Source organism: Molossus molossus, unplaced genomic scaffold (assembly GCF_014108415.1).
Source record: "Molossus molossus isolate mMolMol1 unplaced genomic scaffold, mMolMol1.p scaffold_m16_p_4, whole genome shotgun sequence".
Classification (NCBI taxonomy): domain Eukaryota; kingdom Metazoa; phylum Chordata; class Mammalia; order Chiroptera; family Molossidae; genus Molossus; species Molossus molossus.
The window spans coordinates 92,460,397-92,479,066 of NW_023425377.1; the positions used below are offsets into that span (position 1 = coordinate 92,460,397).

General features: G+C 40.8%; 1 protein-coding gene across 11 annotated transcripts in view; it reads left to right on the forward strand.

Annotated features, from left to right (window-relative positions):
• The first annotated feature begins 15,886 nt into the window (after positions 1 to 15,886).
• Positions 15,887 to 18,670, forward strand: part of LOC118643644 (probable ATP-dependent RNA helicase DDX60) — a 103,941-nt gene continuing 101,157 nt past the window's right edge. For 9 of the 11 annotated variants that reach the window (XR_004962020.1, XM_036281899.1, XM_036281903.1 and 6 more), the window contains exon 1: positions 15,893 to 16,042. The gene's annotated coding sequence lies outside the window, so the exon portion shown is untranslated. Of the gene's footprint in view, positions 16,043 to 18,670 lie in introns of all 11 variants that reach the window. The other 2 variants (XM_036281900.1, XM_036281906.1) reach the window with 2 other exon arrangements.

Below are 18,670 nucleotides of genomic sequence, written 5' to 3' on the forward strand. Positions count from 1 at the left end.
TCTTACTGGTTTGCTGTAGCTCAGCAGCACTGGAATACGGAGAACTGGATGGGACAGTTGATCTAGGCTCATGTTGGGTCAGCCAAACTTCCCTAATGTGGACTCTGGAAGGAATCCATGGTGCTGGCAAGTGCGTGTTTAGTGTCCAGTGTCCATGTAAAGGGGTGGTTAAGAGCATATACTCTGGCCTTGGCCAGTGTGGCTCAGGGTTAGAATGTCAGCCTCACACCAAAGTGTCTTGTGTTTGACTTTCAGTCAAGGGCATGTACCAGGATTGCAGATTTGATCCCCGCCCCAGTCAGGGCTTACGCGTGAAGCAACCAATTGATGTGTCTCCCTCACATCTATGTTTCTCTCTCTCTCTCACACAAAATTAATGGGAAAAATATCCTTGGGTGAGTATTAACAACAACAACAACAACAAAAAAGAGCACACACTTTGAGCCAGACCTCTGCTGAAATCCCTGCCCTGCTCTACTTTAGCTGTGTGACATCTGGAAAATTACTTAACGTCTTCAAGCATCATTTGAAAAATGGAACAAGTCATAATTAGTACATTAGCTTGTCGTGTGAATTAAGTAAAATAATGTCTGTAAAACACTTAACTCAGTACTAGAAAATATGATTGGTTCATATCCAACTACTAGACCTTTTACATCAGAGCGATTGGAAAAGGGAAGTTATTTCTAGGTGACCTAGGTTGGTTGGTTTATTGCTTGAAAGCAGTAGGATAAAAGGATTTAATGCTATCCTGTAAGGCATCATTTGCAACCAGTAATATATGGGTATTGTACATTAACTTGTATCGCTATGAACAGGGAGGCAAATTTAGCATGGTGATAAGAAAACAAACAAATAAGCAAACATGGCCTCTGGAGTTAAGTTGCCTGGGTTCTAATCCCAAACCTACCATTCACTAGGCTGCATGACCCTGGATAAGTTTTAAAATTTCCTTTGGAATCTATTTCGTTGTCTGCAAAACAGAGATAATAATAGTACCTTCCTCATAAGGTAATAGTGGGGATTAAGTGAGTTAATATAGTTCAGTGACATAGAACAGTGCCTAGAGCTAGGTAAGCATTTTGTAATGGTTTACTGTTATATTTTTGCCCTGCTTACACATCACATTTTATTACCATGAACATTAGACTGTGACTTACCTTGTCTTTTTCAAATCGAAATATAATTAATATATGGCTTTCTTAGTTTTTATTTCTCCAATGCACTGATTTAATCTTGGTCAGCTAAACAGCATTCTTTTTCAAAGCCTGCTTTCTGAACATGGCAGTAAATCCAGGCCTCCCAAGTAATGTTCTAAAAGTTTCTTGGGTAGACCTGACCTATAATGAGTGCAGTTTAACTTAGAGCAACATGATATGTTATCCTGTAATGTTTCTATTTAATTGGAAGCCAGAGACCATAGGTAGTTTTCTGTAGTAAGCTTTAATGTTTTGAAAGACAAATATATAAATTTCATGAATTACTATAACTTAAAATACCTATACTAGTGTCTGAATTGAATTATTATATCTAGTGAGTTATTTATTTATTTATTATTATTATTTTTTAATCCTCACCCGAGGATATTTTTTTCATTTATCATCAGATAGAGAAAGAGAGAGAGAGAGAGAGAGAGAGACAGAGAGAGACAGAGAGACAGAGAGATATTCATGTGAGAAAGACACATCAACTGGTTGCCCCCCACATGACCTGACCAGGGCTGGGGATGAACTGCAACTGAGGTACATGCCCTTGACCAGAATCAAACCTATGACTCATTGGTCCGAGGGTTGACATGCTAACCACTGAGCAAAACTGGCCAGGGCTCTAGTGAGCTATTTTTTAAAAAATTCTTTGAAAGTATAATCCTCAATATTCAATCTTTACAAAAGTTGGCTCCGTAAATACATTTAATCCTCTTGTGATTGATAACACCAATATAGCATGCTTTCAATTATACATCTTATGTGTTATCTAATTTGAAAAGACTACAGTAGTACTATTACCTTTCTTCTTCAAATGAAAGCAAAATTGAGGCATCTTCTAAACAATATTATAATTTCAGGCAAACTGATATCATATTTTTAGCTTAAAAAAATAGTCCTTCAAGTGTTGAACTGTTTTGTTATTATTTTAAGATACAGATTGCAGACTCTTTTTTTTTTTAGCATTTGTTTGGTTTGAAAAGGTGCTGGATTGCAGATGAGCATTTCTTCTCTTCTAGGAGAGTAGAGGTTGGCCTCGCCTAGTCATTAGACATTGCTTGGTCTGTGGTCACTTTGAGGCCCCAGACCTGCATCTGTCTTCTTTTTTTTTTATTATTATTTTTAATTTTTTCCCCCTTTATTGATTTTAGAGAGAGAGGAAGTGAGAAGGAGAGAGAGATAGAAACATTGATGAGAGAGAACAGCGATTGGTCGCCTCCTGCATGCCCCCCACTGGAGATCAGGCCCACAACCTGGGCAGGTATCCTGACTGGGAATCAAACCAGTGACCTCTTGGTGCATGGGTCGATGCTCAACCATTGAGCCACACCAGCTGGACTGCATCTGTCTTCTTATTCCACCCAGCTAACTGAACTCCTGTCTCCTCAGACTTCCAAGATCAGGAAGCAGCAATGAGTTGGGAAGCAACCCCAGCTCTGAGGACCAGGAGCTTAGAAATTAAAGGCACTTGTGTAGAAAGAACTACATTTGCAGATCTAATAAACACAGAATTTAAATGTTTCTCTAAACTCTGACCTTATAGCCTTAAATCACCACCTGCCCTCTTGTTTGTTTCTTGTTTTTTATTAATCCTTACCCAAGGATATTTTTTCCATTGATTTTTAGAAAGAGTAGAAGGGTGGGGGGAGAAAGAGAGAGAGAAACATCAGTATGAGACAGACACACATTGGTTGCATCCCGCTCGCACCCCAACTGGGGCCATGGATGGAATCTGCAACCCCGGTACCTTTGACTGGAATTCAAACCAGCCACCCTTCTGTGCACAGGCCGATGCTCTAACCATGGAGCAACACAGGCCGGGCTACCACCTGCCCTTTTAACATGTTGTTAATCAATTAAAAGTAGAGTATGTGATTCCAAGTAGAAAAAGTGACACTCATAAAGACTGCTCTTTTTACTATAATCTTCTGCTATATGCATATACATTTTACACAAGTGGTAGATTATCTTAAAATAGTAATTCAGTAGCTACTTTAAAAATAGTACCTGTTTTACCCACCAGGTTAGGTGAAAATGATCATAAAATGACCACTGACATTATAGGCACAGTTCATAACCAGAAGTTTACATAGTCAGGAAGCATAGCATTGAGGCTAAACCATTTTGTTACACTGAATTCAGTTCCTGGAATATCAAGAGCATCCAAATAATGTTTGTTAAAAGAATCAATAATTGAATGAGCATAGACTTGTTTATTTTTAGAGGAAACCATTCACCCTTTAAATTGGTGCTTTCTAAGATTGTGTCCAGATAAAAAGCCCAAGCAATTATCTGTCTTGTATTGATTTAATTCCATTTATAACAACTCATATTTCCATTTTATCTTTTAATAGCATTTTTTTGAACTGATGATTAAGTTTATTTATTTATTTTTACTTTATTTTTATTGTTTATACTATTATAGATGTTTCCTCCACCCCCCACCCCCACCCCACCTTCCTTCTGGCCATCAGCACACTGTTATCGCTGTCCATGGGGTATGCATACATGTTCTTTGGCTAATCCCCTCACCTTCTTTCATCCAGTCCCCTCTCCCCACTCTCTGTGATAGTTGTCAGTCTGTTCCATGTATCAATACCTCTGTTACTATTTTGTCTGTTTATTTTGTTCATTAGATTCCACATATAAGTGAGATCATATGGCATTTGTCTTTCACTGACTGACTTATTTCACTTAGTATAATAATCTCCATCCATGCTGTTGAGAAAGGTAAGAGTTCCTTCTTTTTTACAGCCATGTAGTATTTCATTGTGTACATGTACCACAGCTTTTATATCCACTTATCTAATGATGGGCACTTGGGCTTTTTCAAAATCTTCTCTACATCTTAAGTGGGATTGTAAATATTTGCAAATAACATAAATTTAAGACTAGTAATTTTTTTATATTGCTAATAAATGTGAGATCGTGAGCCACTAGATGGTGTCTGAATAAAATATACTCTGTAGGTTAAGACACTTGTTCATAAAAGTACAGGCCTTGTAGTTGTGAAAATGCTCTGCAACTAGTATCTCACATATTCTGTAGCATCTCCGTATGAGGTAGTCTAATATTTTAATCTTCTAAGTAGCAAATATAGGTAATAAAAACAAAGACCATTTCTGTCCCAACATCTGGTAGCAGAACCCTGAGAGGCAAAAATATAATTTAAAATTTTGTTTTGTTAATTTAAAATGGAATATTGAGCCTTCCTTTATTTAGATAATACCTCATCATCACATTTGATCCAGTTTCTTATCTAAAGGTTTTTTTAAAAAACTTATCTTTATTGTTGAATGTATTACAGGTGTCCCCAATTTTTGCCCCTATTGACCCTCTCCTCTCTGCTTCCATCCTCTCTTGCCTTCCCCACACTATTGTCCGTGTCAATTGGTTATGCATATATGCATAGAAGTTCTTTGTTTTATCTCCTCCTGCCCCTCACCCCCTCTTCCCTTTGAGTTTCCTCAGTCTAACAACTAATTTGTACTTCTTAATCCCTTCAGCTTTTTCACTCATCCCTCCAAATCCTCTCCCATCTGAAAACCAACAAAAAGTTTTTTGTATCTATGAGTCTGTTTCTGTTTTGCTTGTCCATTCGATTTGTAGATTCAATTGTTGATAGATATGTATTTATTGCCATTTTATTGTTCATATTTTTTATCTTCTTCCTCAAGAAGACCCTTCAACATTTCATAAAATACTGGTTTGGTGATGATGAACTGCTTCAGCTTTTTCTTGTCTGGGAAATTCTTTATATGTACAATGATTCTAAATAACAGCTTTGCAGGATACGCTAATCTTGATTGTAGGTCTTTGCTTTCCATCACTTTGACTATTTCTTGCCATTCCCTCCTGGCCTGCAGTTTTTTTTTTCAGAAATCGGCTGACAGGATTATGGGAATTCCCTTGTAGGTAACTAACTGCTTTTCTCTTGCTGCTTTTAAGATTCTCTCTTTGTCTTGAACCCTTTGTATTTTGATGATGTGCCTTGGTGTGGGCCTCTTTGGGTTCATCTTGTTTAGGACTTGCAGTGCTTCCTGGACATGTATGTTTGTTTTCTTCAACAAGTTAGGGAATTTTTCTGTCATTTTTTTCAAATAGGTTTTCAATTTCTTGCTCTCTCTCTCTTCTTCTGGCATGCCCATGATGCGAATGTTGGTATGCTTTAAGTTGTCCCACAGACTCCTTATGCTATCCTCATTTTATTTTATTTTATTTTATTATTTTTTCTTTTTGCTGTTCTAATGGGGTGTTTTTTGCTTCCTTATATTCCAAATCGATGATTTCTTCTTGGCTTCACCTATTCTACTATTAATTCCTTATATGTTATTTTTTATTTCAGTTAGTGCATCCTTCATTTATTTCTAACTGGTCCTTATTTATGTTGTTGATGTTCTTGCTAAGTTCCTTGAAGTTTTCATTAATTTCCTTGGAGTTCTCTTTAAGTTCCTTGAAGTTCTCACTAAGTTCCTTATAACCAGTGTTTTGAACTCTGCATCTGATTGATTGCTTATCTCTGTTTCGTTTACTTTTTTTCCTGAAGTTTTGTTCTGCCTTTTCATTTGGGACATCTTTCCTTGTTCCCTCATTTTGGCTACCTCACTGTGTTTGTTTCTATGTATTAGATAGATTTGCGATGTCTCCTAGGCTTGGTAGGGTGGCCTGTTTCAGTAGGTGTCCTGTAGGGTCCAATGGCACAGCCTTCCTGATCACCGCAGCTGGGCCCTCTAGGCGCACCCCTTGTGTTGATTGTCCATCCTTCTGTTGTAATTGAGTCTTGATTGCTGTTGGCACATCAGTGGGAAGGATTTACTCAGGATGATCAGCTGCAAGGACTGGCTGTGCCCACTGACCACTGACCTCTGACTTACTTCAGCAGGGCTCTGGTACTCACTGTGTCCACTCCTTGAGTGTGTTGCTTATGGAGGTGGTTGGGTAGTGGTACTTCAACATGATCTGAAGCTCTGGAACAAGGTCAGCCACTGCCTGTGTTCTGCCTGGGGCCACCAGGCATAAGCTACAAAGCAATCTCTAGATGGCTGCTTCTTGTAATGAGCTTGGAGATGCTCAGCCAAAGCCAAGCTGTGAACCAAGTCTGGCTGCTTCTATTGCCAGGTGTGTGGCCACTTAATGAGAGGTATGGGGCTTACTGAGGCCAGATGCTGCTTGTTTGAGAGAATTTAGGAAAATCAGAGGCAGGAGCCAAGGCAGACCAATCCTATGATAAAGCCACAGGAACCAGCTTGGGTGTGGCAGGGTCTTAGGAAATCACCAGGACAGGGCCAACAGTGTGAGCCAGGTTGCTGGAGTCCCAGATATGGCAGCCGTCTGGGGAAAGGCTTACCAAAGGAACAATGGCCTCCACCAGCACATCTGTCTGAGAGAAAGCTGCTCTTCAGCTCTTGCCCCAATGCCGAACAATTCAGTTCTTCCCCATATGTCTCTGGTGCCTTTCAAGCTGCCTCCCCAATGCTGGAGCTTGGAGGGGAGCAGGTCTGAGTAAGTCTGTGCTAAGAGGAACTGCCTGAGGTTCCAGCAGCCTCAACCTCCCTGAGCCTCAGTTCCCGCTGGTTTTTACAGCCAGAAGTGATGGGGACTTCTCTTCCTGGCACTGGAACCCCGAACTGGGGGCCTGGTGTGGGACAGGGACCCCTTGCTCCTCAGGGAGGACCTTCCCAGCTGAGGTTTCCATCCTGATTTTTATCTGCCACACATGGGTGAGAGACCAGCCTCTCCACCCCTCTTCCCATCTCTATGTGGCTTCTTCTTTAATTTTGTAGTTGCAGGACTTGCATTCAGCTCCGTTTCAGGTGGTTCTGAATGATGGCCGTTCTGTAGTTTAGTTGTAATGTTGATGTGGTTGTGGGAGGAGGGAGACTGTGTTTACCTATGCTGTCAGCTTGACCGGAAGTCTCCTAAAGGAGTTTCTTAGTGAGCTTGGCTGACTGAACACAGGTTCCCCCCTCAAATATAAGTAGCACAAATCTAAAAGGACAAAAATTGGGGTAAGAGATGGTAGAAGATGCCAGAAATCAGCAAAATTGTTGAAAAATGGCAAACAGACAAAGCAGTGATCTAACTAAATTAGAGCTCAGAGAAGGTCAAAACTTAGACCCCTATAGAAAGAGATGCTAATGAGAAACAAGGCTTGTCTCATAGAGCGTCGGAGAGATGCAGAAGTCGAAGCACCAGCTGCTTCTTTGCAAGCACTTTTAATTGGCAAACTACGGGTACATTTAGGGGTAAGACAGGGACTGAAAATAGGGTCAAAACTATCCCTAATGAACATTTAGACTCTACTTTCCCTTTCCCACTTTTCTCCAGAAAAATGAAACCAGAAAGGTTTCGGACCTAAGGCACCAAGCCCAGAGGCCAGCAGATGAATCACTGGAAGAATTCTGGGGGGATTGGACTGCAGAGGGGAGAATAAGAATTTCTATGATTTTATTTCTTCAAACAAGATATGATGCAAATATATAACAAATGTTAACATCCGGAAAAAAAAATTGTGTTAGGGTATAGAATATCAGGATGAATTAGGTAAATGGTGAATAATACCATACAACCAAGGTATTATTAATATTCAAATAAAATAAGTGCTGATTTTTAATAGAATTATAACGATGTAAATCCATCAGTGCACCAATGTTTACAAATGTTTCATTGTTGAATTAATGTACATTGTGCAGAGTCCCATCATCAATGCCCCACCCCCACCCCAGACTCTGCACTGGGACAAAATAGCTTTTGGAAATCCCAGGTCAACTTTACGACCCCATCTCAATGTGTGTGCTGAGAAATGAGCACTTACTTTAATTTTTTTTTTTTTTTAATCCTCACCCGAGGATATTTTTCTATTTATCTTCTGATAGAGTGGGAGGGAGAGAGAGGGAGAGAAAGGAAGAGAGAGAGAAACATCAACTGGTTGCCTCCCGCATGTTAAGAAATATAAAATAAACAACTTGTGCAGCTACTAACTGCTGATATCCACTTCTTACACGTAGCTTGCTTGCTCTGCTAAACTCTTGAGTAACCCCTGTCCTATGTCAGCAACCCTCCCCCTGAGCTCGGGGCTGCAGTTCTCCTCTGTGTAGGTTGGCTGCAGTCCCTGCACAGGTAATAAAGCTCCTAATATTCAAAATTACTTTGTGTCTGAGTGAGGTTGATTCTCCTGGGTTACAACAACCCCGACCAGGGCTGGGGATGAACCACAACCGAGGTATGTGCCCTTGACTGGAATTGAACCCAAAACTCATTGGTCTGAGGCTCTACTGCTCAGCCGAACTGGCCAGGGCTTAATCTTTTCTTTAATAAAAACATTACTCAGCTGTGAGGCCCTGGCTTGAAGCTGGTCACGCCTTTAAGTCTTGAGCACGCCTTTAAGTCTATAACCCCAACCACCTTCCATATTGGGCTTCACACTCCAGGCTACTATACATTCACACTAATTGCTCCAGGGTTAGGTACCAGACAACAAGGGGCAGTCCCTGTGCCCCAGAGCCCATTTAAATTATTCAGATCAGCCCATCATAAACCTGCTTACCCTCCCTCACCAATTCCTTTCCTGAGAAACCAAAATAAAGGCTCATGTCCAGTTTTCTTTTTCCTTCTACTTTTTGACCAAGCTAGGTGCTTCCTCTGAGTGGCCCTCCCCAGGGAATTGTGAATAACATCTGTCGAACTGTTTCTCGTGATCGGCATTTGTCTTCTTTATACCTCACCCAAGGTAGTATAGTCCACGCAAACTCACTATGCATGATCACATCTGCCAACAGAGCCCGTTTCCAGGAGCATCTGGAGTTGAAAAATGGCATCAGTGGGTCCCAGTCCAGCTTCCAAATAATTTTTTCTTCTTCTTATAATAAAGTCTGCTCGTTTGAAGCTCTTGCCATTGGAGTTGACCACCCTCCACCCTACCTCATTTAATCAACACTTAGGATCCAGTTGGTCTCTTGGTTCTCTTCTTCACTTGGAGTCCTGTCATTGTCCTGGGTGGCCTCAGCACACGTTTGTCTATTTATTTCATACCCTGGCATATTGCTTCATATTTGTTGTTTGACCTGCTTGTATCTGTGTGTCTTCACCTCTATTCATCTCCATTCCCTTGGTTCTACAGGTACACTTGGATGTGCTCCACTTCCAAAATCCTAAATCAGAATGTGCATCAGTTATGCATTGCTGGATAGAAAATTACTCCAGAACGTAGAGGCTTAAAGCGACACGTGCAAACCTAGTGTGTTTTTATTCAGACTATTACAAATGACCCACGTTGATTTTAAACCCATGAAACAAAGTGTCCTCTACTCTAGGCCAGCTCTTGTATATATGAACTTCCCAATCTTTAGATCCATTTGTAAGTGGTTTAGCTTCTGCACACTTTCAATGTTCATGCTTTAAAATGTGCATATCCCTTGACCTGTCCTACCCTGATCTTCTTTGAGGACATATGATATCATGTTTACCCCAACACTACTTCTAATAGCACAAAATTGGTAACAACCTAAATCTCCAATGGTTAAATAAACACATGAAAATTTAAAGTGGTCACAGAAAGTGGTGTTTGTGAAATGTTTATAATAGCATAGAAAAACTCAATTATAAAAAGACAGTGAAAAGAAGAAAAAAATCACTTGTGTTTATAATATGAATGAATTATTAAAAATGGGAGCATCTTTTTTGATGGCTGAAGATTTTAATGTTTCAAATTGAGTCACTATGAAGAGAAATAAAGGCTTGACTGAGTGAGACAGTTTATTTTTATTTTTTTAATTTTATTTTTTCACTAGAAGGGAAAGGCCAATTTACCAAAATAATTAGGTATCTAAAAATGGCTTTGAGACCTATGTGAACTAACTCGAAACTCGCAGCCTTGTCTCTCAAAGTTTGCACTGCACACGCATGCTTCATAAAGACACTTAGCAAGGGACTGTCAAATCTGCAACACTAGGAACAGCTGCGTAACAACTTCAGAAGCTGCTTATCAGAGAAAAGAGAAAGTCAAATGTGGAAGGGTGTGGAGTCCCTCCCGGGGGGAAACAGAAATGAAGGAAGGGGATGGCAAAGGAGGAAATCAGCTGTTGGGCCAAAGTGGGATTTAAATATTTTTAAAATGCTAACCGTTGAAAACAGTTGCTCTGCCGCACAAAATTCTCAGGTCTGTTCGCTGTCTGCTTCTGTCGGAGCCACAGTTTGCTCAGCACTATTTTGAGAAAGAATTTTCACAGAACTGGCGTATCTTCGGTCCTGGACGTGTCCTCTCGTTGACTAATCAACACATGTTGAGAAGCCTGTGGCAGAAATATCACAGGCCCAGTGTGCTCAGTTTAATTTTATACCTGCATCTGTGATGTTTTTCTTTTTTTTAATTAAAATGTTTAATGTTGACACTGTTGCTAGAATCTCCCTTGTGGCCCCTTTGCCCACCTCCACCCACCCCTGCCACCTTCTTCCTTGTGCATCTGTGATTTTGTTTGACTGCTTTATTTATTTCTGAAAGATAAAGAGCTAAATAAATTTATTGCAGACATAATTGCTTTTCCATGGGTATTTATTTATACCATGTGTTTACTTATGATTTGTAAATTTAATATTGAGGTGATGATCATACAATTCGAACCGAAACAAATTTAGTAGAGAATGAACTAATTTTGTAATGAGAGATGTTGGTATTATAATTTTTAGAAAGCATGCAACAGTATTGGCTTTAAAAAAAATCTATTACATCTGGAAAAATAAGTCATATTGAAATTTCTTACAAAGCTACATGTCAAGTAAGCTTCTGAAACACTGTCATAATCAAAGAAAAAGTCAAAAACAAAGCAACAGAAATAAGTGAGATCATGTGATATTTGTCTTTCTTTGCTTGGCTTGTTTTAAGACAACAAAGCTGGGATGGGGTTGGGGGTAAGGGGAGGAGGGTGTCAATGGGGGAAAAATGAGAAACATATTAATAAATAAAAAATTTAAAAAACAAAGCAACATAGATTAGATTGCTACACTCTTCACAAATAATTTTTAGGGATTTAACCATAAGCCCTAAGTACGTATGACCTAATGAATGAAGGGGTGATTATCCTCATTGCTTCTTCATTTAACAATCCAATTTGGCATGTTCCTAAACCTGAAATGAATGAATGACTCCTCACAGTGGATTATCATAACATTAATGCTGTGGGCCCCATTAAAGCCCTGATACCCAATACTCAATGTTATTAAAAGTATTGACTCCATTCTGTCAGCAGCAGCTAAATAATTTGCTATTATATGAATGACTAGTACAGTACTCACCCCTTATGTGTGGTTTCACTTTCTGTGGTTTCAGTTACCCATGGTCAACTGTGGTCCAAAAATTTAAAAAGAAAATTCCAGACAATGCATAGATTTTTTAATTGTGCACCATTCTAAGTACCTCAATGAAATCCCAAGCTGTCCTGCTTAGACCTGGAGTCACCCCACTTTCTAGTTATTACAAAATCTGCCTCCCACAGTCCCCCTTTGTTCACTTTGCTCCCAAGTTAAAGCCCTGCGTGGCCCTGCATAGTGTGCGGGCCCCTCTTGCCCTGGGTTATGAGGATATGCGACTAATAAACTGCTATAAATTACATCTGTCCAGCATCAGGTGTCATGTGTTTGGCCATCCCTGTAACTCCAGGCGGGAATCACTCCCTCACCAATGGGCTGAAAGGAAACATATCAATAGTTGGAGGGCTCTAGAAAGAGAGGAAATACTAATAGGTAGATTTAATCCAGAAGCAATGAGGAAGTGTCAAAATATCTTTTAACAGGGACTTGACATGCTCAGTTGAACAGGAACATGATATGCTAAAAGGTAACCCTGGCAGCAGAGCGGAACATTGAGTAGAGGGACAGATTGGAGTCGGGAAGGGAACAGGCGGTTTTGGTAATCCAGATGAGCAATGGTGACACCTGCTCTTGCCTTTAAAAATGGAAGAAGAGATTCTAGATTCCATAAGTGTTAGAAATTCCAGTTCATTGGGATTTAAGGGAGATGAATAATAATTCCCAGGTTTCTAATTTAATCGGTTGTTGTGTGATGATTCCATTAATGCTGATTGAGAAGGTAGGAAGAGAAATAGATTTAAAAAAGACTACTGTATCTGAAACCAAGGTAAAAGATGCTTGTTGGAAAAGAGAGATTGGTTAAAAATCTTTCGCATATATCAGAGAGAAGTAAGTTAATCATAGACTAAATAATCATTGCTTGGGGATATCAATCCCTGGGTCATTACTGGTGATTTTATTAAAAAAAAAATGTTTTTATTGATTTTAGAGAGAGAGGAAGGGAGAAGGAGAGAGAGAGAAACATTGATGTGAGAAACATCAATCAGCTCTCTCCTACACAACCCCAACTGGGGATCAAGCCTGTGCCCCAACTGGGAATTGAACCAGTAACCTTTTGGTGCATAGGACAACTCTCAACCAACTGAACCATACTGGCCAGGGTATCATTGATGATTTTTGACAGAACAGTTTCAGAGCAGATCTGAGTAGGATTTATAGTAGGGTGAAGAAGTGTAGACTATGGGTGTAGACCACTAAAGGATACAGTGCCAAAAGGTGAAGGGATGAAATAGAGTGGGAGGTCTTTTTGTTAGTATTTTAAAATGGAAGTGACTTGAGTCTTTCAGTGGAATGAACAGGACATTTTGGTTGACAAGGTGAAATTGAAGATACAACTTACTGAAGAATAACAGACTGAAATGCTCAAGGAGAAAGCCAAATCCAGATCACAGGGAGTTAGTTATGTTGAGTGTGGATGGCGCCTGGTGTATTCTTCTTAGACTCCATGTAAGGATGTTATATGGAGTTATTATAAAATTGACAGAGAATTGAAAAAAGAGAACTTCGCCCTGGCCAGTTTGGCTCAGCGGTTAGAGCGTCAGCCTGCGGTCTGGAGAGACCTGGGTTCGGCTCCCGCTAAGGGCACATACTTCGGTTGCAGTTTGTCCCTGGCCCTGGTTGGTCGTGCGGGTGGCAGCCACTCGATGTGTCCCTTCACGTCGATGTTTCTCTCTCTCTCTCCCTCTCCCTTCCTCTCTCTCCCTCCCACTCTATCTGTACAAAAAATGGAAAAATATCCTCAGGTGAGGATAAAAAAAAAAAAAAAAAAAAGAATATAAAATTAAGCCTGGCCAGTGTAGCTCAGAGGTTGAGCGTCAACCCATGCACCAAGAGAGCACTGGTTCAATTCCCAGTCTGGGCACATGCCCACATTGTGGACCAAATCCCCATTGGGGGAGTGCAGGAGGCAGTCAATCGATGTTCTCTCTCATTGATGTTTCTATCTCTCTCTCCCTCTCCCTTCCTCTCTTTCTAAAATCAATAAAGAAAAAAAAATTTTTTAAAAAGAAAAAAAAAAAAAGAAAAAAGAGAACTTCTACAATTAGAAAGGACTTGAGGCAAATATAAAATTCTGTGGGGTTGTGGCCATTATTGTAAGACATTTCAAAGGCATGGGGGAGAATAAAAAGACATCGGATGTATCTGTAAGCAGTATGATGGGACACAAACTGGGTCATTTCAGAAGAATGTTCAGAAGAATTGATCCAAGTGCTCAAATGTCAGGCAAAAATGTAGATGACATTTCTATAGTCTCAAGCAATTGAATGAGTTAATTAGGGAAAGGTTGAGTTGAATTGTTGAATCATGGCTGTCATTCTGATGAGGAAAACATTCAGGAGTCCAAAGTGCAGGAAGTAAAAAGGAGGGGTCTGAAGAGTAGAAATGGAATTTGTGATTATCAAGATTTAGACAAACTCCAGGGTGTGTTCATGGGAGTAGGTTGTTGAAATGGAAAAGAAAATCTAGACTAGATCTTTTGTGTGTTGGTTAAACACACTGGGGCGAGAAATTTAAAAAGACTGGGTCATTGTTTACTGAATTTTCACTTGTCATTAGAAAGTGAAACAAACATAAACATCATGTACACTAAAAAACTTAACATCTCAATAATTTACCAAAAAAACCCCACAAAAAACAGCAAAACAAAATTACTTGTCCATTAGAGAAAGAATGTGAAGCATTAGTCTGAGATCACAATATAGGCAGAACTTTGGGTTAGACCAGGTTTTGAATTTTGGCGCCATTCACTAGTCTTGTTATCCCATTAAGCCTTATTTGTCTCATCTATAAAGTGACAAAAATAATAGTACACCCATCATGAAATTGCTACTTCTTATTATCTGCTGCTGGCAAATAAGTTATCAGTTTGCTTTATTAGTTCACAATAGCATATTAGTTTCCTATTGTTGCAATTATAATGAACCCAGTAGCTTAAAACAACACAGACTAATAAGTCTTACAGTTCTGAAGATCAGAAGTCCAAAATCAATCTCACTGGCCTGAAGTCAGGTGTCCACAGGGCTGGTTCTTTCTAGAGGCTCTACCAGCTTCTAGAGACCACCTGACTACTTACATTGTGGCCCCTTCCTCTATCTTTAAAGCCATTGCATTCTGTCACTGACTCTGCTCCTGACCTCACATTGCCTTCTCTGACCCTTTGCTCCTGCTACTCTCTTATGAGGACCCTTTGAGCTCTCTTGGGTCATCCATCATAATCTCTTCATCTCAATATCTTAATTTGGTTTATTCTGCAGAGTACCTTTTGCTATGAAAGCTAACAGGTTCCAGAAATTAGGGTTCCAGGTTGGAGGGGGTGTGAGGCATTATCCAGCTTACCATAGGCAAGTACATCAGAGACATTTGAGGGACAGATATATGGTGTAACTTTAGTCCAGCCGTGAGTCAAGTTCCAAATGCCTTTATTTTCTTTCTCAATGTCAGCATCAACAAACCATCACAAATTTGTAAATAAATAAATGAAAGCCCCATAGATGTGAAAAATGGCCACCCTCTCCAAATCCACCTTTTCTTTAACAACTTGACTCTCCAATGTATGACCAGAACTTATGTCATTCACTTCGCTCTCGCTTCTCTGTTCTCCCTGTGGAACAGTGCCCATACCTCTGCCCTTAACCCTCCTGCAGACCAGCAGCTATGGCTGCCCACTGTTGCTGAGACTACTCAAAATTCACCGTTGTCCCGCTGCCCGCTTGCTGGAATTCTCATATATTTGTACACTTATAGATTTCATAAAATTAAGCACACTAGGGCACTAGAAAGAGGGGTTGGTGCTGAAACTCAAATCGCAAACATCAACAGGCAGAAATTAAGTGAACAGTACATCAATTAAGGCAGAAATAAAAGTGAGCATGTCGCATTTTCAATTTATTTTTTAATGGTGTTTCTTGGCCCATGCAGGTTCCAAATATAGTTCACACAGAACAGGAATCATCAGCTTCTTTTAATAGAAACTCCAAGTTCATATATTGTTTGCACTGTTTTTGTTTTTCTTTTTTGATAAAGGTGGAGCAGCAAGACTCCACCAGATTCCAGTGTCTTACAGTTCATCTATTTCTAAAGTCCACTTTTACTTGGTTTTACCTTGCTTAGATGTCCCAGATTTCTCTGCCTCATTTCCCTCTGTTTTAGGTGTAAATTCCAAAGACCATGTTATTGTCTGCTCTCGCTCTCATATGACTCAGACTGAAGGGAGAGGTGCTCACACCCCCTTGCTAAACCTATCTCCCGATCGTGATGGCGAGAAACGAAACTTGGTTGCCGCTGAGATGAGAAAGGAAACCGAAACTCCCTTCCTTACTAAAGGACTGGCTGAGGCGGTCCGCTCTGTTCAACGACAGAGCTACCTTGGGGCTCCGCGCTGGTCCCCGGTCTCTCTCCCAGTTCCCGCGGGGCGCGCCGGTCAGCGGCTCCTTGGACGCAGCAGGTTCGGGTTTCCCAGTCGGGAATCCTGGGTGAGGAATGGGTGGTTCTCCGGGGCGACGTAGGGCTGGAAGTGGTGTGTGTTCCAAGGTGCAGGGTGTCCCTGGAAAGGGACCTGGAGCGGAGATGCCCCGCGGGGGTTCTAGGTCTGGGATCAAAGGCGGAGGTGGTCCGGGGACGCTCCGGCGCCCACGGGCCGGGCGCAGGGTGCTGCTGGCTCCCAAAGGCGGTGGCGGACTGGCTTCTGCTGGCCCGGGTGCACCTGGGCAGCAGCAGAGGAAGGGACGCCTGTGCTGAGCGCGGAGGTCTGGCGTCTGAAGGACAGGGGGCAGCGTCCGGCATTTAAAAGGTCCTCTTCAAAGAAAGCGTGCGGGGATCCACGAAGTATTGAGGACAAGAAAAAGACGTCACAGCTTACCACGGCCAAAACCAGCCCCCCCCCCCCCCCCCAAAACACCCTAGACATCAGCAGCAGCTAGCAGCTGTCCTCTGTGCAGAATCTCAGGCCCAACTCCAGATTCGCAGAACTAGAAACTACCTTTTAGTGAGATCTCCCAGGTGATTCCCGTGCACCCTTAAAATTTCAGTGGCTTAACACAATAAAAATTAATCTATTTCTTTTTTTTTAATTGAATTTATTGGGTGACATTGGTTAATAAAATTATATAGGTTTCAGGTATATAGTTCTACAATACACCATTTGTGTATTGTGTTATGTCTTTACCACCTTTCATCAACATTAATCCCCCCCTTTACCCTCTTCTGAGTCCTCCCACTCTCCCTCCCCTCTGGCAATCATCACACTGTTGTATGTGTCCCTGAATCTTTCTTTTATTTCTTTGCTTAATTCCTTCACTTCTCTCACCCAGCCCCCACCCTCTCCCTCCTGAAAGCTGTCAGTCTGTTTTCTGTATTCATGATTCTGTCTCCACTTAGGTAGTTTATTTTATTCATTAGATTCCACATATGAGTGAAGTCGTATGGTACTTGTCTTTCTCTGATTGGCTTATTTCAGTTAGCATAATAATTTCCAGGTCCATCCACGCTGTCACAAAAGGTAAGATTTCCTTCTTTTTTTAGGGTTGAGTAGTAGTCAGTGTAGTATTCACTGTGTAAATATACCACAGCTTTTTTTATCCGCTCACCAACTAACGACTAACGGGTACTTGGTCTGCTTCCGAATCTTGGCTGTTATAAATAACGCTGCAATGAAAATAGGGGTGCATATATTCTTTCGAATTAGGGTGCCGAGTTTCTTTTGGATATATTACCAGTAGTGGACTTACTGGGTCATAAGGCAGTTCCATTTTTAATTTTTTGAGGTAACCACACTGTTTTCCGCAGTGGCTTCAACAACCTGCATTCCCACCAACAGTGCACAAGGGTTCCCTTTTCTCCACATCCTTGTCAACACTTGCTTGTTGATTTATTGATGGTAGCCATTCTGACAGGTGTGAGGTGATACTTCATTGTGGATTTAATTTGCATCTTTCTGATGATTAGTGATGTTGAGCATTTTTTCATGTCTGTTGGCCATCTGTATGTCCTCTTTGGAGAAGTGTCTATTCAGGTCTTTTGCCCATTTTTTTCATTGGATTTTAAAAATCTTTATTGTTGAGAATATTACAGATGTCCCCCTCCACCGGTTCCCACCCCACCCAGGTCTTCACCACTCTATTGTCTCTGTCCATAGACAGTGTATATATGCATATAAGCTCTTTGATATAAAAGTTAAACGGATGTATTCATGGTCAAGGGGCATGTATTAGTTTTCTATTGCTGCATTACAAATTGTCACAGATTTAGTTGGTTAAGTCAATAGAAATTTATGATTTTATAGTTTCCATGGATCAGAAGTCATGGCATGGGTTAACTGAGTCTTTTACCTAGCATCTCATCAGGCTGACATGAAGATGTCAGCTGGGGCTGCCGTCTCATCAAGGCTCTGGTGCTCATTCGGGTTGCTGGAAGAATCCAAGTCCTTACAGCTGTGGGACTGAGGTTCCCTGTTTTCTTATAGGCTGTTGGCTGGAGGTTACTCCCAACCTTTAGATTCCACCCTTAGGTCTTAGTCATGCGGTAGTTTATGCCTTCCAAGCCAGCAGGAGAATCTCTTCCCTGTCTGATATGATAATATAATAAAAGTCTTATATAATGTTAATTAATCATGGGAGAGGCTATCCCATTAAATTCAAAGGTCCTGCCCACACTCAGGAGAGGAGACTATATGGGCATTTAGACAAGGGTAGCTGGAGCCATGGAGCCCATCATTGAACTTGGCTCATAGCTGATTAGCTCCTCTACATACAGTGTTTCAGGAACTTGATCCCTTCCATCAGATGGTGCAGCCATTCCCTGGGCCTTCTTCTCGGGATTGTGCCAACTTCACTCTAATACATAATGCACAATTTTTCTCTCTTTCTCCCCACTTCCTGTCTCTTCTTTCTTTTTAACATTGTTTAAATCAAATAAGGTGCTGACACTGCTGTGATTGGATGAGAAGTCTCTAAATTTGTAATAATCTCTTTCATCCTCTTGTAATTTATTTGTTAATAAGTGGGTTCCTCCCCATTTGGTCTTGTAGAGATTCTTCTAGGTCTTCTGATATCATTTAACATGTTCTTTTGTCTTCTAAGTGTTTTGTCATTGCTACTACAGCT